At 36.5% G+C, this 26,115-nt stretch overlaps 1 protein-coding gene across 2 annotated transcripts in view; it reads right to left on the bottom strand.

The window, feature by feature from the left end:
- Window positions 1-26,115, bottom strand: part of Nell1 (neural EGFL like 1) — a 787,071-nt gene that overhangs the window by 234,694 nt on the left and 526,262 nt on the right. The window lies entirely within an intron of this gene.

Below are 26,115 nucleotides of genomic sequence, written 5' to 3'. Positions count from 1 at the left end.
TTGAGGGACACAAATAATCAGACAATAGCACTCTTCTACAAAATGGAATAATAATAGTACTTAGTTGTTAGTTTGTATTAAATAAGGCAGTATTTAAAATGTGTGATACACAATAAGTGTTCAATAAATGCCAGCTGTTATTTTCCTAACATCAGGGAATATTTATTCATTCTATTTTCATGCAAGATTTTTGGATTATGTGTTATAAAAATATGTTCAAATGCCTTCGTGATAGCCCCAGTTTTTACCTGAAAATTTAATCATGGCATTTATAGTAATTTTATACTTTAGATGTTCTTAAAATGGGAACCTGGTTACACAGGAATATGCTGTTACTATTTGTGTACAAAGAGATGAAGACCATATATTTTATTTATGCAAATACACAAAAAAGCAGTTTTTTATGCATGTGCTTTCAAAGCCCCAAATATACATACAAAACCTGAAGGGCAATATGGGCAAAAGAATGTACTTCTTTCCATAGGCATGAAAAATATACATTTCGCTTTTGTAAAAAGGTAACTCTAACCTGCCTATCAGTACAGGCTAACAAAATAATCTTCTTAAGGAAATATATTTCTGATAGATTTATGCTGTCTCTTTGCTCCAATATAATTTGAGAACATTAAGTTTACAAAAATTGACTAAAGAGATATTTAGTATATTGCTTTGCAATGCAACATTTAATTTTATAGCATGGATAATGCATTTCTTTTTACAAATGTATCAGTTTCTTGATAGCATCAATAAGCTGCTTCAGAGTCATTAAGCACTATGTGAAGAACTAGTAAAGCTACAGATTTTGTTACTGAAACACACAGATTAATTTTCAGCTCATAAAGTCACTGCACGGGTTACTTGCCAAAGTCTGATGCCCATATACTGAAGTTTGAAATGAAAGCTCACTCAACTTGATTGACAGACCATACTCAAATTAAAACCATTCAATGGATTGTGAGCATCCATCAGACACTGATGAAAATTTCTAACATGCACTAAGGGGTCTGCAGGATCCAGTTCCATTATTTTACCAGCCTCCTCCTCTTCAACTTACAAAACCTTCCCTGCCTCTGAACCTGCACACAGGCTAATAACACCATCATTTGATGGAAACCCAAACCTCCATCCTATGGCAAATTTATATAACGTGACATCAGTCCACAGGGATGATCAAAAAGAACGTCAGTTAATTCTGATACATTCTTTGTTCAGGCTATGATTGTTTTGCAATGATAGCTTTTCTTAACTTAAGAACTGGGTAAGGGATTAGGCATGTAGGTCACTGTAAAACCATGGATTATATCTCCGGCACTGGGTAAAAGGAAAAAAAATAATCAGAAAACATTCCAAGTGGCCAAGTTTATGTCTTTTCAAACACTCTCATGAGACGCTGTATTCCTTCACAGTATGTATCACAACTGTCATTAACTAATGGTTTCAAATGATATATGCATTTTTCCTCTAGATTATAAAGAGCAGAAAGAGGAATCATAGATTTGCTTTAGATTCATTCTTACCAATGCCTTATGCAGTAATCACTCAATGAGTTTTTGCTGAATTGTTTGTATTAGTCTTGGTACAATGCTGAAAGTCAAGGTAATATTATAAACATATCTGGACACTAATTAGCACTGAGAGTTAATGCAATGCTATTTATTAGGTAAGAAGTAAAATCCAGTGCACATATTTAGGACCCAGTCTCAGCTCTGCCACTTACTAGTTTTAGATAGTCATCAACGGTTACCATGAACTTCATTGTTTTCATCTATTAAATTTATACCAGTTTTCTCTCAGTCAATGATATTAAAAATAATGCAAATAGAGCACTACTTTTAGTTCCCTATATATTATGAATATTAAATAGAAATGTCTTTATGTTAAGATTGAGAAGTTTTAGTTCCTGTCCCTATCCTTTCTAAAATAAACTGCATTATTAAGATCATTGATTGAAACGAAGAATAAAGTTGGCTCTGTAAAATAAAAGATAATTTACAATTTCTAAAAATTCCCATGTACTCCAATTAAAAAGGCATAAGGCCAACTCTTCTTAAAAAATTGTTTTCACATAATTTATTATGTGAATTTATTATGTGAGTTTGAGTAATGAAGAACAGGAAGATTAAACATTTAAAAAGTAATTATAAGAACTGATGGCTTAGTTCACATTTAGGAATTATGTGTATTAATGCCTTTTTTGGGGGGAGGGTTGTTTTATTTTGTTTGTTTTCAGCTTTAACAGGCAGCAAAAGGTTATGGAGACTGCTGTGCAGTTTGATCTGGAATCAAAGAGGGCTTGTACCAATTTCTTGTTATGTGATTTTGAGAAAATCACCTCTTCTGAACAGTTGCAATGTTCAGTTGATTATTCAGCAAAATAGAGATAATATCCTTGTCCCATGGAATTGAGGTAAAACTTAAATAAAAACATGCTGATAGGCTGGGATTGTGGCTCAGGGGTAGGTGCATGCCTAGTATGTGTGAGGCACTGGGTTCGATCCTCAGCACCACATAAAAGTGAAATAAAGGTATTGGGTCCATGAACAACTAAAAAAAAAAATCTTAAAAAATATGCTGAGTGTCTAATATGGTTTCTTTATCAAAGTAAATGTTCTAAAGCATGAACGCTGCCTGGGTTTACATGATGATCAGCACCACCCAGGAATTTTGCTCTAGCAAGGCATTTTAGGGCCTGTTTGTTCCCAAACTCTTCTCCTCTTGATGATGCTCCTGTAATGTGCTATCAACCCCACAGGACGACCAAAAGGAGCATGGTAGACATACTGTGCCTAAGTGGTTCAAGGAAGAAATTAAACCCTTCACTGTGTGAATAATTAGAAATAATAGCAGCAGCTTATGATGCTATCACAAGATCGTAAGAAAATGGTTTCCCACTGCGAGATAAACTTCAAAGTAAATTTGAAAAACGAGTAGAGAAATTGGGGGAGAATGGAGAGAAACTGAAAGTGTAATTTTGGAGGAATGAAAGAGAAAGAAAACAATTGAAATCCTGATAATCCTTTCAAAAGCATCTTTCCCTCTGAGAACATATAGTGATCTTAGAACTGAAGCCATAAACTCTGTGATAAGAAAATATGACGCTTACTGATCATTCTTTATAGAGATAATTTATGCCACTCTCATCAGATTCTCATGCCTACAGACTCTTTTGCCACATTTCTTTGGGATCTGAGAAATAATGGCAGCATCATATAAACCACTATCCTCCATGGTGACCTATTAATCAATGTTCTTGGAGAGGAAGCTTAATCTATTCTTCTCATCAGCAGCTTGCTTTCTCGATATCTTAGCTCAGAAACCAGATTTTCAAATCTGGTCAGTTTTCTTTAATAGAGCTTCTGCATTTGTCAACACTGTTATCTTTAATAACTTCCTGTCACAATCAACTAAACCCTCCTGTGCATGAATTTATCTCCTTCAAGTTTCACAACTACCCCAGGAGGGTTAACTATTGCTATGCTCCTATTATTAATGAAGAAGCAGACCCAGAGCTGTCTTTCAGAGCTTGTGAAAGGGCACACAGGGATAAGCAGCAAAGCTGAAGCTCCAACCCAGAGCTGGATGATTCCACACAATCCTTGCTATTTCCTACATGCATTTGATAATGCTTAGTTTTAGCCCTTGGTTTCCCATGACCTTGTTAATTTACTTTGTTTTCTATCTGTGACAAATAGCCCTGAACCTTTCAGAGGTAAAATAAGAATAGAGACCCATATTCAATAATATTTTAACATTAATTCTAAATATAAGTTTTACTGATTTCTATCCTTTTCAAATAAAACTTGACCTTGGTTCTCTATTGAATTATATAGTTCAACCTGCTTGCTTAAAGTAGAAGTTTACATGGGCCAGTCTTTGAGACAATGTAAATGTGTGCTTGGTTTCTTGTTTAGGAAAAAAGCTAGGGAGATGTGTTTCTACCCTTGATCATGGCACAGATCACAGAACTGATGTTTCCACCCGGGGTTCATTTTTAAGGATGCAGTTAGATCTCTGCCTTATTGTTGCTGGATATTTGGAATAGAAAGTCTAGAAAGGACCATACCTGGCCAAGGTCAAAACTGCTCTTTCAGTAGGTACTTTCTTGTTTATCTGTGACCTTGTAAATATGTATGTGTATGTGTTTGGTAATGGGTATAGAAAAATATATGAAAAAAGAAAGTATCTCCTTTTTTCTCTTTATCTGAATTTTCCTTTTACTTATCACCACACATATGCATGCATGGTGTATGCACGTATGCACACACACACACATAGATCTAGATGCAATTGGGTTAAATTATTGTAATATTTCATCTGTAGTAGAATAGATACAATCTTATTACAGTTACATGGATATGAGAATCTTTTAAATTTTAATTAGCCAAAGCACTGTTGATGTTCACATCCATGACCTGCCAGAAGAGAATAGTGTCTCCTGACTCAAGGTCACCCAGGCTCATTCCAGCAGAGCAATAATGGAAGCCAGAAGTAACAGTATCTATTTTTAAAGCAAATGTTCACATACATAAATAAATACGACAAGATGGGGAAAGATAGACTGTTGACACCCTAATTATGTATATAAAGAAACCTATACCTAAATAATCTAATTTCCATTTGTGACATGGTAAAAGATTAAAGAATTCAGAACTCTTTTATGCCTGATGACCTTAGTTCCTATTGCCCTTTAAACATTATGGTCATGATGGCAAAGTTGGGAGATATCATTGCTGCTAATAAAAAATTTCCATGGGCTCAGGTAGGCATTATACTCCTCTCTTTCACCTACAGTGTAGTAACCTTGCACTCATAATTTCAGATGGTTTCTTATAATCGCCTTGTCTCTGGGTCTGGCATGAATCCAATTGCAGAGTACAACCTATGATAAATGAGGGAACCAGCTTCTTCATTTATTAGATAAAGTCAATGAGAGTTTCACCTGACTAAGGGTCACTGAAAGGAGAGAATTGAGGCGGTTAATTTCAAGAGGAAGATTACTCTCAGACCACCCAGGAGAAAGAAAATAAAAACATCAACATACTGCAATTAGTGCAGAGCTTCCTAAGGCACATGGAGAAACAGATGTTTCTCGAACTTTCCATCATCGTTATTATAGTTCAGAAAGGAGATGATTGTGACTTTGTGAACAAGTCATGAACTAAGTTATTTCATTTATTCTTTGGTTTTCAGCTCTACATCCTAACATGATTTATTGGGGACACCTTTATTCTGCATTATGTGTCACCAAATTGATTCACTCTTACACATGAAATGACCCATCAGGTCATCAGATTGATCAACTGTTCCTATGAATCGATTTATTGTTTCAGTATATTGACAATATGGCTTGACTAAAAGATTTTGCCTTTGCATATGCAGAATTCTGAGAGTGATAAATACTTGGAAAACACTAGGCTCCATATAAAAGATCTGAAGGCATAACCACACATTTCAAAGAACAGCAAACACCTAATAAACACAATCTCGACCTTATTAGAATAATAATAAAAAAAACTAAGAAGTACCAATTTTCACCAAATTGGCAGGCAGAATTGATGCAAAAATAATGCATATGCTTTGTCTCAGTAATTTTACTGTGAGCATGGGAAAAATTCTTTTTTTTAATATTTATTTTTTAGGTGTAGATGGACACAACACAATGCCTTTATTTTTATGTGGTGCTGAGGATCGAACCCGGGGAACCACCCATGAGAGGCAAGTGCTCTGCTGCTGAGCCACAATCCCAGCCCCAAGAGAAAAATTCTTAATATGAAGAAAAAACTGAGAGTGTGCCAAGAGATTTATTAAACTGCTAATTAAGATTATGAAAATGTGGATGTTTAAATGTCCAAAAGTATATAAAATGCTAAGTTGACATTTTTCATTTTTCAGAATAGAATAATATACAGCTATTCTTAAAATGATGCTTGTGAAATGCTTGTAATAAATGTAATATGTACATTAAATCTATATTGTCTGGACCATGCAGCATAGAGTGTACAGTTTGTGGCCTGTGTCTACCATGTAGCTTTGTAGAAGGAGTCTTTTGCACTGCTTTTTATCATGCTCTTTTGATAAATTTTAGAAGTGTCCTTTTGATAAACACACTGCTGCATTTTACTTGCTAGAATGGCAATTATGATTAATTTGGATGCGTTTATGCTTGTCACCCATCAGGCATCAAATGATGCTCTAAATACCCTTAGAATCTATGTGCTTCTCAAGTCTTTTACAGTGTAACAATCCTCTAAATAGCAGAATTTTACTGCTAAATTAAATTTAAAATTCAATTACCATAAATAAGGAATAACACATCTGCATCTGCACATTTTTCTCTCTGAGTTCAGGGTATAATAATTATTTCTTAGATGACTCTTGTCATTTCCCAAAAAAGATTGACCATGTCATTGAGCAGAGTGTTACTTCTAAATACAAGGAGGCTCCAAGAGTTGTGTCCTAGAGCCATTCATTGTACCCCTTGAATTTTGGTTCTCTAATAAATCTTATGAATAAAAATGGCTTTCTATCACGGAACAAATAACATGTGGGCTCTCCGTGTGACACTGAAGGCTTTCTCCAATTGTGAAACCTGTCCCTAATCTCCTTTTCTTTCTTCATCATTTTCTCACATAAATGAAAGTCCTTGTAAGACCAACACATCCAACATCTTCCTGTCCCTTCTTATACCATACTCTGCCTGCTGGAATGTAATTTCCTGTCTTTCCCTTCCACCCACATCTGCCTTTTGAAAACGTACATTATATATTTACTGGGTACGTCCTGATGCCAGGGAGTTTTAGTGACACATGAAATATATCTTTAAACAACATATACAAAGACCCCTGTTATCAGGAGAGTTTGTATCATCCTATAGCAGAGGAGACAGGGAATAAACAATAAAGGAAAACCAAATAGATGATGCGGAATATTAGAAGGTTGATACATGCTATTTCAAAAAACTTATTAGTAAACTACCCATCGGCAGACCCACGCCAGAGCCCAGGCCCTGGCCCAAGAATACCCTGTCAAACAGTGCAGGAGCCTAGACCAAGGTTAGGCCCAGGACCACCCCCACCAACCAGTATACCCACATCTGAGCCCAGGCCCAGGTCTAGGACCACCGCACTGGTGACCTGTGCAGGTCGAGTGGAGGGGAGGACCAGGTCAGGCCTGGAACCGCCCACTTGGGAGCTCAGGCCTAGCCCACCTCCATCTTGGGACACTGTAGCCATCACCATAGCCCTTCCCTTGCAGTAGTCTTCATCTTGGGACAATAGATAGAGCCTGGAGGCAGCTATACATCTGAATAGGCAGCTGGCCCTTTCAGTTCCATCTCTGAAAGTGGTTGCATCCATTGGGACACCATCACTACTATCTTGAGTTACCTTTGTTATTGCCACCACCACTTTTAGTTGCAATAGCATTCATCCTGGGTCACTGGCTGGGGAATGGAAGCCCAACACTGAAGTGAGGCACAGGTAATCTGCAGGCACACTAGAAGATTGTAAGATAGAAACTGTAATACCTTAGATCTGCACTGCAAGAAAGGAAGACACAGAGACAACATGAAAAAACAAGGGAACAAAGTGCCCAAATGAACCAAGATACTACAATAATAGAATCCATGGACAGTGCAGTTGATGAAATGTCAGAAAAGGAGTTCAGAATGTACATAATTAAAATGATTTACAAATTAAAGAATGATCTAACTGAGTAAGTACAGGCAAAAATTGATCATTCCACAAAGAGATAAGAGAGCAAATATAGGCAATCATTGATAACACCAAAAAAGAGATAAGGGAGCAAATACAGGCAAAAATTGACCACACAAACAAAGAGATAAGGTAGCAAATACAGGTAGTAAAAGATTACTTCAAGAAAGAGAGACTCTGAAAAAAAAATTCTTTAAATAAAGGAAACAATAAAGCAAACTAAAAACTCAATAGAAAGTATCAAAAGGAAAGAAAGAAAGAAAGAATCACCAACAGGCTGGATCACTTGGAAGACAGAACATCAGATAATGAAGACAAAATATACAATCTTGAATATAAAGTTGATCACATAACGAAGATGATAAGAAACCATGAACAAACATCCAAGAATTATGCGCTAGCATCAAAAGACCAAATCTAAGATTTATTGGAATAGAGGAAGGCACAGAAGTTAAAATCAAAAGAATACACAATCTTGTCAATGATACAATATCAGAAAATTTCCCAAACATGAAGGATGAATTGGAAGATCAAATATAAGAGGCTTACAAGACACCAAGTGTACAAAATTACAACAGATCTACACCAAGGAACATTATAATGAAAATGCCTAGCATACAAAATAAGGATAGAATCTTAAAGGCTACAGAGAAAGACCAGTTTGTATCTCAGAAGATGTTTCAATCCAGACTATCAAAGCCAGGAGATAAAGAAAAGTTAAAAGAATTTACAGCAAGAAAGCCTATACTACAGAGCATTCTCAGCAAAAGTTTCCAGGAAGAGGAAATGAAAAACAGCAATGAAAATCATTAAAGAAAAGAACTACACTAAAGGAAAGGCCAATCAAAGGAGAAACTAAGTCAACTTAAAAACCAAAAATAAACCAAAATGTCTGAGAATACAAATTATATTTCAATAATAACCCTGAAAGTAAATGGCCTAAACTCATTAATTAAAAGATGTAGACTGACAGATTGGATTAAAAAAAAAAGACCAAACAATAGGCTGCCTTCAAGAGACTCATCTTGGAAAAGATATCCACAGACTGAAGGTGAAAGTGTATGAAAAAATGTACCACTCACATAGACCACATAAACAAGCCAGGGTTTTCATCCTCATATCAGATAAAGTGGACTTCAAACAAAAGTGAGTGAAAAAGGATAAAGAAGGACATTTCTTACTGCTTAAGGGATTCATACATCAACAAGACATAACATCATAAATATCTGTGCCCCAAACAATGGGGCATCTATGTATGTCAAACAAACCCATCTCAACTACAAGAACCAAATAGACCACAACACAGTAATATTGAGTGATTTTAATACACCTCTCTCACCAGAGGATCTTCCAAATAATAACTAAAGGAAAAAACTTTAGAACTCAATAATACAATCAATAATTCAGACTTAACAGATATATATAGAATACTCCATTCATCAATGAGTGAATACTCTTTCTTCTCAGCACCACATGGATCCTATTGCAAAATAGACCATATCTTATGTTACAAAGCAATGATTAGCAAATACAAAAAAATACAAATATTACTGTGCATTCTATCTGACCATAATGGAATAACATTAGAAATAAATAATAAAATTAAGAAGAGAAGCTACTCCAACACCTGGAGACTAAACAATATGTTATTGAATGATGCCTATGCCAGAAGACATCAGGGAGAAGATAAAAAATTCTTAGAGGTATATGAGAACTCTGATACAACTTATAAAAATCTATGGGACACTGTGAAGGCAGTGCTAAGAGGAAAGTTCATTCATTAAAAGAAGAAAAAGTCAACAAATAAATAACCTGACATTACATCTCAAAGCCCTAGAAAAAGAAGAACAAATCAACACCAAAAGTAGTAGAAGACAGGAAATAATTAAAATCAGGGCAGAAATCAATGAAATTGAAACAAAAGAAACAACTCAAAAAAATTGACAAAACAAAAGCTGGTTCTTTGAAAAAATAAAAAAAATATTGACAAAACCTTAGGCATCCCAAGGAAAAGAAGAAGAGAGAAAACTCAAATTACTAAAATTCAAGATGAAAAAGGAAATATCATGACTGATACTATTGAAATACAGAAGATAATTAGAAACTATTTTGAAAATTTATACTCCAGTAAAATAGAAAACCTTGAAGACACTGATAAATTTCTAGAGGCATATGATCAAACCAAACTGAGTCAAGAGAACATATACAATTTAAACAGATCAGTTTCAAGCAAGGAAATAGAAGACACCATCAAAAGCCTACTAACCAAGAAAAGCCCAGAACCAGATGGATTCACAGCTGAGTTCTACAATATGTACAAGGAATAATTAATACCAATACTCCTCTATTCCATGAAATAGAAAAGGAAGGAACCCTTCCAAACTTATTCTATGAGGCTAATATCATCCTGATACGAAAACCAGACAGAGACATATCAAGGAAAGAAAATTTCAGACCAATATCTGATGAACATAGATACAAAAAATTCTCAACAAAATTCTGCCAAATTTCATACAAAAACATTTCTAAAAATTATGCACCATGATCAAATGGGGTTCATTCCAGGGATGCAAGGTTGGTTCAACATATAGAAATCAATAAATGTAATTCATCACATCAATAGACTTAAAGATAAGAATCATATGATTAAATCAATTGATGCGAACAAAGCTTTTGACAAAATACAGCACCCTTTCATGTTCAAAATACTAGAAAAAATAGGGATAATAGAAACATACCTCAATATTGTAAAAGCTATCTATGCTAAACCCAAGGTCAACATCATTCTAAATGGAGAAAAATTGGAAGCATTCCTACTAAAAACTGAAACAAGACAGGGGTCCCCTCTTTCACCACTTCTATTCAACATAGTTCTTGAAACTCAAGCCAGAGCAATTAGACAGACAAAAGAAATTAAAGGGATACGAATGGAAAAGAAGAACTTAAACTATCATTATTTGCTGATGACTTGATTCTATACTTAGAGGATCCAAAAAAATCCCACCAGAAAACTTCTAGAATTAATAAGTGAATTCAGCAAAGTAGCAGGATATAAAATCAATACCCATAAATTACATGCATTTCTATATATCAGTGATTAATCCTTTGAAAGAGAAATTAGGAAAACTACCCCACTCATAAAAGCCTCAAAAAATAATAAAATACTTGGGAATCAATTTAACAAAAGAGGTGAAAGACTTCTACAATGAAAACTACAGAACATTAAAGAAAGAAATTGAAGAACATCTTAGGAGATGGAAAGATCTCACATGTTCCTGGTAGGCCATAGTACACAAAGTGCTATACAGATTCAATGCAATTCCAAATAACATCTCAACATCATTCCTTACAGATATAGAAAAAGCAATCATGAAATTCATTTTAAAAATAAGAGACCCAGAATCATCAAAGCAATCCTCAGCAAGAAGAGTGAAGCAGGAGGCATCACAATACCAGATCTTCAACTATACTACAAAGCTATAGTAACAAAATGGCATGGTATTAGCATCAAAATAGACATGTAGACCAATGGTACAGTATAGAAGACATACAGACAAACCCACATAAACACAGTTATCTCATAGTAGATAAAGGCACCAAAAAATACACATTGGAGAAAAGATAGCCTCTTCAACAACTGGTGCTGGGAAAACTGGAAATTCATGTGCACCAAAATAAAACTAATTCCTCTATCTCTATATGCACAAAAACCAACTCAAAGTGGATCAAGGACCTAGGAATCAGACCACAGACCTTATGCTTAATAAAAGAAGAAGTAGGCCCAAATCTTCATCATGTCAGATTAGGCCCCAACTTCCCTAACAAGACTCCTAAAGCTTAAGAAATAAAATCAAGAATCAATAAATGGGGTGGATTCAAACTGAAGACCTTGTTTTCAGCAAAAGAAATAATCAATGAGGTGAATAGAGAGCCTACATTTTGGGAGCAAATTTTTTGCCACTTTACATGTCAGATAGAGCACTAATCTCCAGGATATATAAATAACTCAAAAAGCTTAATATTTAAAAAAATCAATAAATGGGCTAACAAGCTGAACAGACACTTCTCAGAAGAAGACATACATTTGATTAACGAATATATGCAAAAATGTTCAACATCTCTAGTAATTAGAAAAATGTAGATCAAAACTACTCTAAGATTTCATCTCACTTTAGTCAGAATGGCAGCTTTAAGAATACAAACAACAATAAGTATTGGTGAGGTTGTGGGGGAAAAGGCACACTCATACATTGCTGGTGGGACTGCAAATTGGTACAACCAATATGAAAAGCAGTATTGAGATACCTTAGAAAACTTGGAATGGAACCACCATTTGAGTGAGCTATCCCATTCCTCTGACTATACTCAAGCACTTAAAATCAGCATACTATAGTAATACAGCCACATCAATGTTCATCACAGCTCAATTCATAATAGCTAAACTGTGGAACCAACCCAGATGCCCTTCAGTAGATGAATGTATAAAGAAACTATGATATATACATATGTGTATGTTTATATATATATACACACACATACACACACACAATGGAATATTACTCAGCATTAAAAGAGAATAAAACTATGACTTTGCAGGTAAATGGGTGGAGTTGGAGAATATCCTGTTAAGCAAAGTAAGCCAATCCTCAAAACAAAACCAAATGTTTTCTCTGATAAGTGGATGCTGATCCATAATGCAAGGGGCATGGGAAAATGGAGGAACTTTGATTGGACAAAGGAAAAATGGAGGAACTATGATTGGGCAAAGGGAAGGGAAGGAAAGGAGGGGAAGAATGGGGGCATCTAGCAGGAAAGATTGTGGAATGAGATGGACATCATTACCTTAGGTACATGTATGACTGTAAATATGGTGCAATGCTACATTGTGTACAACGAGAGAAATGAAAAGTTGTGCTGTAATAGTGTACAGGAAATAAAAAATGCATTCTGCTGTCATACATACCTAATTAAAATAAATTTTAAAAAATTAATAGTAGAATAGGATGAGAGAGAATAGGAGTGTAGAATATACAATGTAAGCTAGGAAGAAAATGTGTGTCCTAAATTAGCACAGAAATACAGGTTGTAGACTGTCTATCATTAAGAAAGTTAATTGTATTTTCAGGCAAGAAAAACTAATATGTCCAAGATCACATAACCAGTTGATTCACCCTAAGATCTAGAACTCAAGTCTCCCAAAGACTTTACTGTCATACCACTTCTGGGTCACACATGGGTAAAGAGAATGGATTGGGGGGTCAAAAGGACTGGGGTTTAAACTTCAGCTCTGTCTCTTGAACAAGATATTTCACCAATTTACCTAAACTTTTCTTATCTAAAAATATACACTAAGACATCTAGAAAAATAAAAGTAAATGATATATTAAAGGCATTTAGAGAATGTATCGGATATTGCAAATACATGCTAAGTGGTATGGTAGCTTTTTATTTATTATTGATCTCATTAGAATTCCAAACATCTATGCTATAACAATGGACAGCAGGTTCTAGCTTAACAATTAACATCAAGTGAGCATCTGCTTTAACCTGAATGATGGTGTCTGTTCCAAAATCCACATTAAAATTTAATCTCCAATGTAATGGTATTAAGAGATGTGGCGTATGGGAGGTGATTAAGTTATAAGGACTCTTCTCATAAATGGAATTAGCACCCTTAAAAAAGGGATAGGGTTAAAGGAAATGCTTTTTGCCCTTCTAGCTTGTGAGTACAAGGCTACCATCCCTTCCAGATAATGCAGCAACAAGATGCCAATTTGGAAGCAGAGATTGGGTCCTCATTAGACATCAAAAATGCTGATGCCTTGATTGTGACATGCTAGCCTCCAAAACTATAAGAAATACATTTTGTTCTTTGCCAGTATAAGGTATTTTATTATGATCACACAAAAGTGTTAAGACAGCATCAATTATATGCAAAATTGTATAATAGCTTAGAGATCAGTAATACATAAACTAGGCAAATGGGAATTTTTCATTCCAGTGGGTCTGCTTTTCTTTTGGGGGGAATTGGGTTTTTTTTTTAATTTTTTGTTTGTTTACTTTAATGGAACTGGCTTCTGAAATTTTCCAATTAAAAAAGAATCGATACTGCTTAGTGACCTAAACCAGTCAGAGATCAAGCAAAGCTGGAGGTCAAAATAGCAGATGAAATTTCCCTTTTTCAAACACTGAATTGACCTGGATATTAGTTCATCTTTGAGAAAAACTGACTTTTCACAATGCTCTCCAAATTTGTTGGAAGAATGAATGCTTCAGTTTCTTACACAGTATAGAAAATCATAGCAACCAGGAAAAAGGAATACATCCTACAAGAAGAACATCTTTCAGACATTTGTCCAGCTTTCCACATAGCAGCAATTTGCAAGATATCTTAAGGTACACATTCCATTCACACACACATGCCCCCTTATTTTCTGTTACACTCTGGCAGCACAATATTTTCCTTTAGAATCTAAGCACCTTGAGGAAAAGGTCCATGTCTTATGTAGTTCTTTTTTTTTTTTCTTTCACAGCAACTAACAGTGTTTCACGCTAGTAGGAACTTTTAAATGTCAACATGTGAATTAATAAGTCCCAGAGTTTTAAGGTTCAGATGAGGCATGACTTACTCTAGGGAGGTTTCTATGATTTCCTTTCCCTTCTCTGTCCTCTCACATCATCCTGCTTATACCTCTGTTACAGTACTTATCACTCTGTTATTAATTGCATAATTATTGTTGGTTCCTTCAGTCCTGTGTGCTCTGTGGGAGAAAACACTCGATTCTCAAAGCTGCATCCTCAGGGCCCACACAGTCGGCAGTTTATCCTTAGGTACTAAGGTGAGCATCTTGACATATTTCACAAAAGGAAATAATTACCTTATATGTCTGTCTGAAGAGAGCAGACAGGATAACATTGTCATAGAAACTGGTGGTTTCCTAATGAACCCACCTTACATGCAGAGTCTCTTTCAAATTTAATTGTGGATATGGCCATATCACTTAATGTGGAATAATGATATCCTAAAGGGTAACATGAGCAGAACCTGGTAAGCATTTTCACATTGGCGATTGGCTTGGGGGGATTTCCCCTTTTGGGGTCCATCCACCATGCAGTAAGAAAATCTGTCCAGCTTAATAATGGCTAAAGCACATGGACTAAAACAGAGATACTCCAGCCAAATGGCACCAACTTTCAGCCATGGGATTGAAGCCACCTTGGGTGCTCCAAGCCCTGAAGAGCTTCTACTTGCCTTTAGCCTCAGGTATGATTCTAACCAACAAGACATGGGACAGAAGAACCATGTAGCTGAGACCTGCCAACCCTCAAATTATGGCAAATAATAGATTACTATTGCTTTGATATGCAGCAATAGATAACTGAAACAGGGAAAGAAGAGTGTTAAAATACAAATATCACAGGCTTCAGGTCCAACAGCCATCAGAGATACACTTGGCCCCTTGCAGGACCTATTAGTATCTCAATTTCCTCACCTATACAGTGAATAATGACACCTACCTATAGAATTGCTGTGAAGGTCAAATAAAATAATGCCATATATAGTAAATATCCCAAAGGTGGTGAACTCTCATTCTCAGCATGACTGAGGTAATAGGAAAAATAGGGAGTTAACTTCTGGGAAATGTGATTGATGCAAATCTCATTCAGAGGTGCAACCCGAGCCATGATAAGTCACTATCTCTCACCCTCCCCTAAGCCACTAGTAGATTCACATGCAAGAAAAGTGTTAGAAAAGGAGTACATGGAAAGTACAGAGTCCTCTGTTTTGGACTGAGAGGCCACTATAGTTTCCTGACTGTCCTCCATGATATCACCTCATCCACAGAGCAGTCACAGTGATCCGTCCAAGTGCATAAAACATTTCCCGTCACTCCCAGCTTGAACCCTCCTCGTAGCCTGGCACTGCAAAGTGCATAAAGTCCAAAGCCCTTCTATGGGCTACAGGATCCTACCTGATTTTCCCCATCTTCCTTTCTAAGCCCATGTCCCTCCCCTTTCCCTCTGCAACATCTTCTCCAGCCTCATCAGTCTTTGTGCTTCTTCCAAACACTTGCAGCTCATCCCCGATTCAGGGGTTGGCCAAAGCAGCCCACTCCCTCGTCCTTCTTACCACCAGTTGCTCTCAGAATAATAATTATGTTTTATTTTGTTTTCCTTCTTACAGCTTAAAATAATATTCAATATTTGTGTTTCTATAAGTTCATTGTCTTTTTTTGTTTGTTTGTTTTTTAACCACGCAAATGAAATTTACAAAAGGTCAGGGTTTCTGTCTTGTTCATTACCTAAGCTCCTTTGCCCAGACTAGGAGTTCATAAATTATAGTCCCCAGGCATGTTTCTATATGGCTTTGTGAACAAAGAATGGCTTTCACTAGTTTAAATGTTTGAAAAAATAATTTTAAAACCCAATATTCCATGACATGTTCAAATTGTGTGAAACTTAAATTACAGTGTCCATAAATGAAGTCTTGTTAGAGCGTAGCTACTTTTATTAGTGTGTACATACTTTCTATAATTCCCAATGCTTTAAAGTACCAGTATTAGCTAGACAAACTGGCACATGCCTGTAATTCCAGTGACTCAGGATGTTGGGGCAGGAGGATCACAGGTTTGAGGCCAACCACTGCAACGCAGCAAAGTCCCCAGGAACTTAGAAAAACCTGTTTCAAAGTTAAAAAAAAAAAAAAAAAAAAAAGGACTGGACTAGAGATACAGATCAGTGGCAGAGTGGCCCTGAGTTGAATAGCTGCAACAGAGACCATGTGGTCCATAAAACTTAATATGTGTATTATCTGATCCTTTACCTGCATGTTCAAATTTCTGATGACCTCATCAGTGTCTAATTTATTATAGGTGACCATGTTATATGGGTCCAAAGAATTTTTGTTAGAAATAAAAAAAATATGGAGCAGTGAGATTTCTGAGTACCCAGACACAGGCAATGTCTGACTAGGAATACTTTTCCCTGTGAAAAGCCAGATGAGTGCAATCTCTGACTAGGCTCTTGGAAGCCCTCCAGGTTCTTCACTCTCCTCCACATGCACTGGGTTTCTGTGAGGAACAGAATGCAACGTCTGCATTCTCATCAAGTGTCGTAATTGATCCACACACAGAGGAAAGCTAAATGAACAGGGCTGGAGACGTTGGAAAAATTAAACACAGATTTCTTAATAAAGCTGAAAATAGCTTAATAAAGCTGCAAATAGTCTCCTGGCATCCTAAGGCATGTTTATTTCTGTTTAAATAGATGACTTCCCATAGACTGTTATCAGCTCAGCGGGGATCCTGGGAGAGAAGTACTTTCCTCCTCCTGTGCATTTTAAGCTCTTTTCCGCTGAAATCCCAATGGAAACTGTAAAAAGCATCTGCCAATCTGGATAAAAACTATAACCATGGTCAAGTAATTCTAGTACCTTCAGCTATCCACATCTGGAGTGCTCTAAACAGATAGGAAAGAACCTCGTGGAAGATGATGGAGAGCTTGACGTCCTTTCAGAGAAAGGTGCCTTCCTGGGAAAAGAGGAGGAAAGTATCAGGTGGAAGAGCGATGGGGTCATTCTTATTAGAAATGCTGCTGCTGATGGTGACTTCCTTGGGCTCAGGAGCGTGGTGAACGCTTTGGCTATTCCCCAGTGGCCCCCCAAACATCCTGCTACCATCACAGAAAAATGGTAACTCAACTATCATAGATCCTGGGAGGAAAGTGGCCAGTCAGCAGCTTCTTGGGGGCAACCAGCAGGGGATTAGGCCACCAGCACTGGAGTAAAAGGGATGACTGAGGAGGGTGGGGCATAAGATCTCCACGGAAACTCCAAGGCCATTTCCAGAAAGACTGAGAGGTCGAAACTATACCAGAGCAGGGAGCTGAGCAGGAGGGAAGAGGGGATGAGATCTATTCCACCCTCCAGCAGGCATCAGAGAAGAGGTGAAGGGCAGAAGAAGTGTGCTCAGTGATGGTCCACAGAGCAATGAATGTGCTCACAGAGAAGCTGACATTGAGAAAGAGACAAGAAATTGAAAAGAAAGGCTTGGACGAGGCAGCAATTGTGCTGAGGAGTAGCTTAAGGAAAATAATGAATTGGCCTAAGCACAAGAATCAGAGCCAACTACAATGAGGCATCTAATGAGGTTAATTAATCAAGGTAAAGGGTTCATCATTGGAAAAAAAAAAAAAAAAACAGGAAAATCAGACATTCACTTTAAATCTTGAAAAATCTCACCTAATGGATAAACTTGAGTAGGTAAAATTAGTTCAACAATAATGATAGGGTATAAAATATGGAAGAATGGAGGGAAAAAAGGAAAAGCTTTGAATATCACATAAAGGGCAGACCATGGTAGCCTTCTCAGCCATCAGTGACTAGGTATTCAACCAGAGACTTCCTTCCTCTCTCTCCCCTGCCTGCTCCTCTGCCTCTGTTTATTTTCCTAAACAGTTTTAAGGTTTAGATGAGGCATGACTTTACTCTGGAGAAGTTTCTATGATTTCCTTTCCCTTCTCTGTCCTATCACAACATCCTGCTTATACCTCTATTACAGTACTTATCGCTCTGTTATTAGTTGCATAATTGTTGTTGGTTCCTTCAGCCCTGTGTGCTCTGTGGGAGAAAGCACTCAGTCCTCAAAGCTGCATCCTCAGTGCCCACACAGTCTGCAGCTCAAAGCAAGTACAGTGCTCAAAGGAGAATGAACTACCCCAGGTATAAGTGAATGGGTGAAAGAAATAATGGATGAGGTCACTGTGTAAACAGGATCTTGCTCTTGGCAAGAATAAGGCTGGAATCAAAATAACTTAATTCTATCATAACTTAAATACCTTGCCAAGGATCAATCATACCTGGAGAAATCTTACCCTGGAGAAAACAGGTTATTTATAAATCAGATTTTCCAACATCTTCTTTGAAAGCTTTGGCATACAGTTGATTTCTGAGTACACTGTACACCTTTTCAGAGAAATCACATCTTTCATAAATTTGAAAGATCAAAACTACATGAAATACCACAGATGTGTTCTAGCCACAGCCTTATGTACTTGAGTATAACTTCTTTTGTAAATTCTTTTGCATGTCTTTCCACAATATTATCTACATGTCCAGAAATCTTGACTTCTTACTTTGCTACTACAGATTTCTGCAAAATAACTTCAAAATTTTCTTTCTTTGATTTCTCACTAAATGTTGCTTTTTAGAGATAATACAGATGCAAAAGTGGAAAACAACACCAAATATAAGTAAAATGATTCCCTCTAAAACAGAAATAGGATCTATAGAAAGAAAATGTGTGGGCAAAGTTGAGTTTCCCCTTGGGGAACACATCAAATAGATAGCTATCTTTGAATAGTATTTTATTTACACATTCATAGCTGTATTAAATACATTATTAACATACTGAAACAAATAACATATTTGGAAATACTAGTTTTCCTTTGAATGTAAGATTACTACATAATTTTACTTAATATGTTAAGAATTTTGATCCCATAGTCTTTCCCAAAGAATGAGAGCCACTTTTCAAATTCTCTAAAATTTCCAAGTCCATCATCCCATTTCTAAGTCTATCCTCCCATTTGTTTAAGTTGTTTTAAATATAAAAATTTTTGATTTCATGTTTTATGTCTTTTCTTTCTGTTTTGCAGAGGGATACCAGGGATTGAACTCAGGGGCACTTGACCACTGAACCACATGCTTAGCTCTATTTTATATTTTATTTAGAGACAGGGTTTCACTGAGTTGCTTAGCACCTCACTTTTGCTGAGGCTGGCTTTGAATTCGCTATCCTCCTGCCTCAGCCTCCAGAGCCAGTAGGATTACAGGCATGTGCAACTGCACCTAGCCTTGAAGTCTTTTTTTTTTTTTTTTTTTTTTTTTTTTGCTACTAGATAGCGCTTGAGCCCAGGGGGGCTTAACCTCTGAATCACATCCTAATCCCTTTTTGTTTTGACACCTCCCTTTTTGTTTTGACACCGGCTCTCACTTATTTGCTTAGGGCCCCACTAAGTTGCTGAGCCCGGCCTCAAATTTGCAATCCTCCTATCTCAGCCTCCTAAATCACTGTGATTACAGGTGTCTGCCACTATGCCTGATTGATGTTTCTTTTCTTTTTTTCTTTCTTTCTTTCTTTTTTTTTTTTTTTTTTTGGTGTGGCAGGGAATTGAACTCAGGGACACTCAACCACTAAACCACATCCCCATCCCTTTTTTGTATTTTCTTAAGAAATGGGTGTCTGATTGAGTTGCTTAGTGCCTCACTGATGCTGAGGTTGGCTTTGAACATGAGATCCTCCTGCCTCAGCCTTCAGAGCCACTGGGATTACAGGCCTGCGCCACCACCTGTGGCTGGCTTAATGTTTCTTAAAATGAAGTTACAAGAGTCCCAACTGCATCATAATAGAACTTCTTTCCTTATTTGTCTAATAGTTTTGTACTTGTGATCTCTACAATATAACCAAAACTAAACTTTATCTTAGTACTTGTATTTTTTCCAACTTTTCTGAGATATAATTAACAATTTCAAATTTAATATATTTAGGTGTAAACTTAGTGGTTTGGCATACATATATAATGTGAACTAATCATCACAATCAAATTAATTACACAATGGCATTTAATATTGCAATTGTGAGGTCGTATTCCTACAAATAACTACTGATTCATTGTTGAAGAATTTTTGCCTCTTTTCAAAATTTATTCTGAAGATAATTTCCATGAAAATATTAAGCTAGCACAACCAAACCAATGTCACTTTTTTAATCCCCTAAATAGTTTCTTGTTAAAAATCATAGAACTGAGAAAACACAGGTAATATGAGGACATTTATAAGGACTTGAATTTCAGACATGTGTATGCATGTGTGTGCACATGCAGTACTGGGAATTAAACCCAGAGGCACTCTATCAATGTGCTAATCCTCAGCCCTTTTTTATTAATTTTGAGACATGGTCTTGAACTTGTGATCCTCCTGCCTTGGTTCCTGATCAGCTAGAAAACTGCCTTTTCTCTTTAGAATGGAAAAATAAATTCACCAATTTTGCATTTTGACAAACAAAGTTTTCTCTTTTGTGGCAATATTCATCCATTTACATCTATTTTGTAGAAACTAAATTTGGCATTAACGATAGCAAACCAGATGCTTATGCTGATCAGGAACTAGACTCAAGTCTTCATCAGAAGACTATGTTTTTACTCAGCCTGTGTTGATTTTTAAGCATTTACTAAATTGATAATAAGACATTCATGGTTTTTAAATTGCTTTTGTGAAGTTGAGTCATTTTTTCCCACTTTAAATATGTCTCCTTTTTCTTTTCCTTGCATTTCTTGGAACAATCACAAATGCAATAGATGTAGCTTTCCATATCACTGTAAGCAAATTCATCATGATGTGAAGAACACTCTGCCACTTTGAGTTCCAATGTTATGCAAGTTGTCAGGGAAACTCCAAGGACCAAATGCTTCCCTTCAAAAAATTTCTAGCTCTATAATCAGTTTCCTGCAGATATTGTACATATTCCCAACTGAGCCTTGTAATACTGTCAGTGTCTTGCAACCTTCGTAATCATCCAGACGTGTATACATATCTTCAAAACCCTTCTCTTATTTACTAAACTCAATATTTCTTTGCATGTACTCCATATCATTATTTAAGCATTTTGTTTGTTTGTTTCAAAAGCACATCATTTTGTTCTAAGTTTTCTTTCTGTCTATCGTTACTCCAAAAGAATAATTTGACTATTTAACTTTACCATTTTGGAAATGTCATCTCTTTTCAATATTTGGTGTTGATTCTAGACATGATACCCTTTCATTCTGGGCTATCTATTTGGAAAGTAGCTGTGGTAGTCAAGGTTATACACAGTGGCTTTGGCTGGATTTTAAAACTGGTTCCCTACTTACTATCTGATTGACCTTGAATAAGTCACTGAACTTGTCTTTCTTTAGTTTCTTATCAAAATAATAAGTTAATGTGAGGATAAAATTGTTCATATATATACAAACTATTTAAAACCGCACTTGGCATAAAGTAAGTGTTTAAAATGTCAGTAATTTATCTGTATGTTACATCAGAAGAGAGTTGTGAAATGGTGAAAAGATAACATCATCTGGAATCAGAAGGCTTGGATCTTTACTCTGGCTCAATCTGTAGTCAGAAGGCTTGGATCCTCATCTTTGCTTGGCTGGTTGTGAAATTGGGACAATTTGCTTTACCTTCCAAACTATAGTTTCTGCAAAACTGAACTCTCTTGACATTTCTTTAATTCTACGTGTCTATGAGATTATTTTCACAAGGAAACATTGATCTATGCCTGAAACCAAGCCCATTTACCCATAGAAGTAAGGAATTCACAGTGCATAAATGCGCATAACCATTAAAACACTTTGTTCTAGATCATCCTCATCTGTCCTTACCTCCTGTTAGTTGTGAGACCTCGAGAAAATTTCTTAATATCTCTGTCCCTTAATTCTCTTTTATGAGGATTGTAATAATAATCCTCTAATAGAACCACTCTGAGAATCAAATAAACTAGTAAGTACAAAGCATGTAGAACATGCATGACACATGATAAATAATAATAAATATAATTACCATAATAAATCCACTTTGGAATGTGTTTAATTATGAAGTTACACCTACTATGCAAGAATTATGCTGGGTAATACAAGGTCCAAAACATTGGTTAAATATGTTTCCTACCCTCAAGTAGCATATAACATATTGAGGCAAAAGTCAAATAGGTGAAAAAAATTAGTACAAGACAAAATATAAAATGAAGGAGGTCAAATTTGAAGTCAGTTATATAACTCTTTATAAATAGTCCTGGAGACAATATAAACCCAGAAGAAATGTGATGGAATAAAAGGCATCAACACAGGGAACATTATGTGGCATAACTGACAGTGAAACTAGATAAAATGAAAGGGGGGGAAGTCAAAGATAGTAGTTTTCTTTGCTTAAGCAAGGCCCAATGTGGCAGGTGCTTTGGACACAGACTTAAATATAGTTTCATAATAATAGATTATGATTCCAAAATGGCCATAACAATAATACTTTCGATTCCTTAGGACTCTTTGCAAAGTGGTCTCGTCATTATCCCATCAAGAGGGGACATTTATTCTCCCTATTCTTATATCTGTTCTGCCTCTATTGCCTACTTTGAGCAATGACCTGTGGTAGAAATGGTATTAAAAGCTTCCAAGACTAGGCTTTAAGAGATCCACAGCCCTAGTCTCTGCTCCTTGGACACTAGGTGCTATGGGCTGGGGTTGTGGCTCAGCGGTAGAGCGCTCGCCTAGCACGTGCGAGGCCCTGGGTTCGATCCTCAGCACTACATAAATAAATAAAATAAAAGTATTGTGTCCAACTACAATTGAAAAGTAAAATATTTTAAAAAAAGAAAAAGAAACTAGGTGCTACACTAGGAAGAGACAAAACAAATGCATTAGCCAGTCATGTGGAGAAGAGTTGGAGGCTCCTGACTGATAGCCATTATTATCAAGCCATCCTGAGACTCCTGTTAATAATAACTACCTGATTAAACAACATGGTAAATAATCACTGTTCTAAACCACTGTGTTCTGAGGAGGTTTGTTATGCAGCAATAGACAACCAAAGCAATGTTATTTAATTTTCTATAAGAATCCCATGAAGGTAGACATTTATCTTCTATCTGAAACAGGAACAAACCAGAGATCAGTGTTTTAAGCAATCTATTCAGTGTTACAAAGGCTCCTGTAACACAGCTGAGATGAACTGAGATGAACGTCAGGTATGGAACTTGAGCAACTGAGTGATTTGAAAGGTCATTAGCCAAATAGAGCCTCAGTGAAGAATTAATTCAGAGAAAAGTCAGACAACTTGTTGTTGCTCTTCCTTAGAACACTAGGACCATAAACAACTCAGAGTAAACTGATAAAGAATAAGATGAAATTACCCAATGAATGTAGTACAGAAGAAATCTTTTCAGGAAACAGAGACAGCCTGCCAACCACCTGTTTTACTGCCTCAAGGGTTCAGTATTATTTAGAGAGGAAAGGTTGACAGACTAAAGTCCGTCCCCCAGTCCTGTGAACATAAGCCTGCCCTTCCTTTCTTTACTCCCTTCCTTCCTTTCGTATTTAGAGTGAGCATGAAAAAGAGCCTGTCTCTGCCCTAGGTTCAGAGACTCCAGCGATCAATGAGTCCATCACTCTTATTGGCCAGGAATGTACTGTACAGTATTGTGTGTGCTCAGTTGACTTTCTCTAAAGGACAAAGGAAGCCCCGAATGAGGGTTTTTAAGTAGGGAAGTGACTTGAGTCTGTTGCTTTTCAGAGAGATCATGCTGGGTGCATTGTAGAAAATAGACTGAAGGAGACTCAATGGCAAGCGTGACATAAGTTAGAGGTCTATACTTGCAGCAAGAAAAACTGGGAAGTTTCCAGTGATGAGAAAGGTTAATGAGAAAGGAGGCATCAGGGAAAGAGGAACCACTGGTTTCAAGAAATAAAAAGGAGAGAGGGTAAGAGCACTTATAATGATTTGATTCCCTAGTTGAAAGTTGACTACAAACCAACAATCTGTAATGCAATAATGTAATTCAACCAGTTTTCTTCAGGATTAGCATTAGAATGGTAGGTAATGGATAAAAATAGAATGCTTCATATATGGATAATAGTTAATATTTTCATTTTATTAAAATGCTGTTTATTTCACATGTTTATTTTTTTCTCACTGCCATTTCCATGCCTGACCACAATGATGGTGGTCAGCTATGGTAGTTATACCATAGTACAACTATGTCCTATCCTAGCGCTCCAGATACACTTAAAACTAAGTAAAGAATGGAGTTCCATCTTTAAAAATAAAACAACACATTCTTGGCAATGGAACCTGGACATTTATCAAACATGGTAGGGTAAGTTCTCACTTGGAAATATAAAGGGCAGCCAAATATCAACTGTTACAGAAATAAGAAAATTTTAACAAACTGTTTTAACTGTTTTCTGAAAGAGACTTCCTCTACTGCCAGACGTCTTGAGTTGCCTCCTGCTCTGGAAGCAACTTCCATCATTGGCGATCGTGGCTTCCACTTTGGGAAGAGAACCACCTGTTTCTATACTTGGTTGCATTTTGCTTTAATGTCTTCTACAGAATTAGGTCCTTTTCATGTTTCAGAAAGTTTTTTTTAATGTTTGTGTTTATGGCTTTGAGTTTTTTGTACTCTGGTTTGATTTATGTGCATTTTTGGTGGGAGTATCTCATATAGATTTCTTCAACAGAGATGGGTCTTCAATTTCCCTCTTCATCAAAATTACCACCACCACCACCACCACCACCTTCTTCATCTGTAGTAAGTTTTATTTTTTTTCTGTAGAAACTTGCTACCATTTACAGGGTTAGATTGCTTCCCAGATGTGCATAAGAGTTTTATATTCCTCCTCTTCACCTTCTGACTCTGCAGCTTCCTGAGGACTACTCAGTGTTGTTTGTCATTAATAGGTACAGGCTGTGAACTACACTTCAACCATAAGACCACATGAGTCCAAGGGAAGTCTTTGCTGTACAAACCTTGTCTGAGTTTCCAATGTAATTTGGATTGGATGCCTTCATAATCCATTGCCCCTGCTTTGACAATGTGCAATTCATCCTCTGTACCCGCCCTTTAACTGACATTCTTAAAGATAACTGGTGCTCCTTTTCATCATGATCCACCTTAAAGTGATATTTTTTGTTGACCTTTAGTTCAGAACTGAAAGAGTTCTAGGGTCTCAGGGGACTCATGACCATGTCCACATACACTGAATCTTCCATGGTGTGATGGCATGCACTTAGGTAGGAGAAAAGGTGGACAGAGACAAACAACTTTGAATTCAAAGAATAGATGTACAGGAAGAAATCACATCAGGGAGAAATACAGCAATGGTAAGAAAAAAAGAAAAAGAAAAACACAAGCACTTATCACAATGTTATAAGCTTAAAGTGTATTTTCTCACTCCATCTTCCCAATAACCCTACGGCATAGGTACAGTTATTTTCTCACTTCACAAATAAAAGCGAGGCAGTATCAACCATAGCATTCATTTCCAGATTACTTCAACAAACATACATTATTTTTACATTGCATGTACAGTAATTATATTAGAGATGACAGGGGACAAGTAAAAACATACATGATATTACCCTTGGGATATTCATAGCTAAGAGGGAAAATCTAACAATGGCGATAGAAAGCACCATTGTCATGTACCAAGTGTCATCACAGCTGTCTTGAGAGGATTCTGGAGATGGCCATTCTTCATAGAGGAAAACTTGGGCTCAAATGGCCCATGAACTACTATTGCTAAGTGGAAGCTGACAGCTGGGTCACTGCCTGCAGTTGGGCTGGTTGTGCCATGAATCATTTCTCCTAGT

This window comes from Callospermophilus lateralis, chromosome 2 (assembly GCF_048772815.1).
Source record: "Callospermophilus lateralis isolate mCalLat2 chromosome 2, mCalLat2.hap1, whole genome shotgun sequence".
Taxonomy (NCBI): Eukaryota; Metazoa; Chordata; class Mammalia; order Rodentia; family Sciuridae; genus Callospermophilus; species Callospermophilus lateralis.
This window is presented reverse-complemented; position numbering and strand designations above follow the sequence as displayed.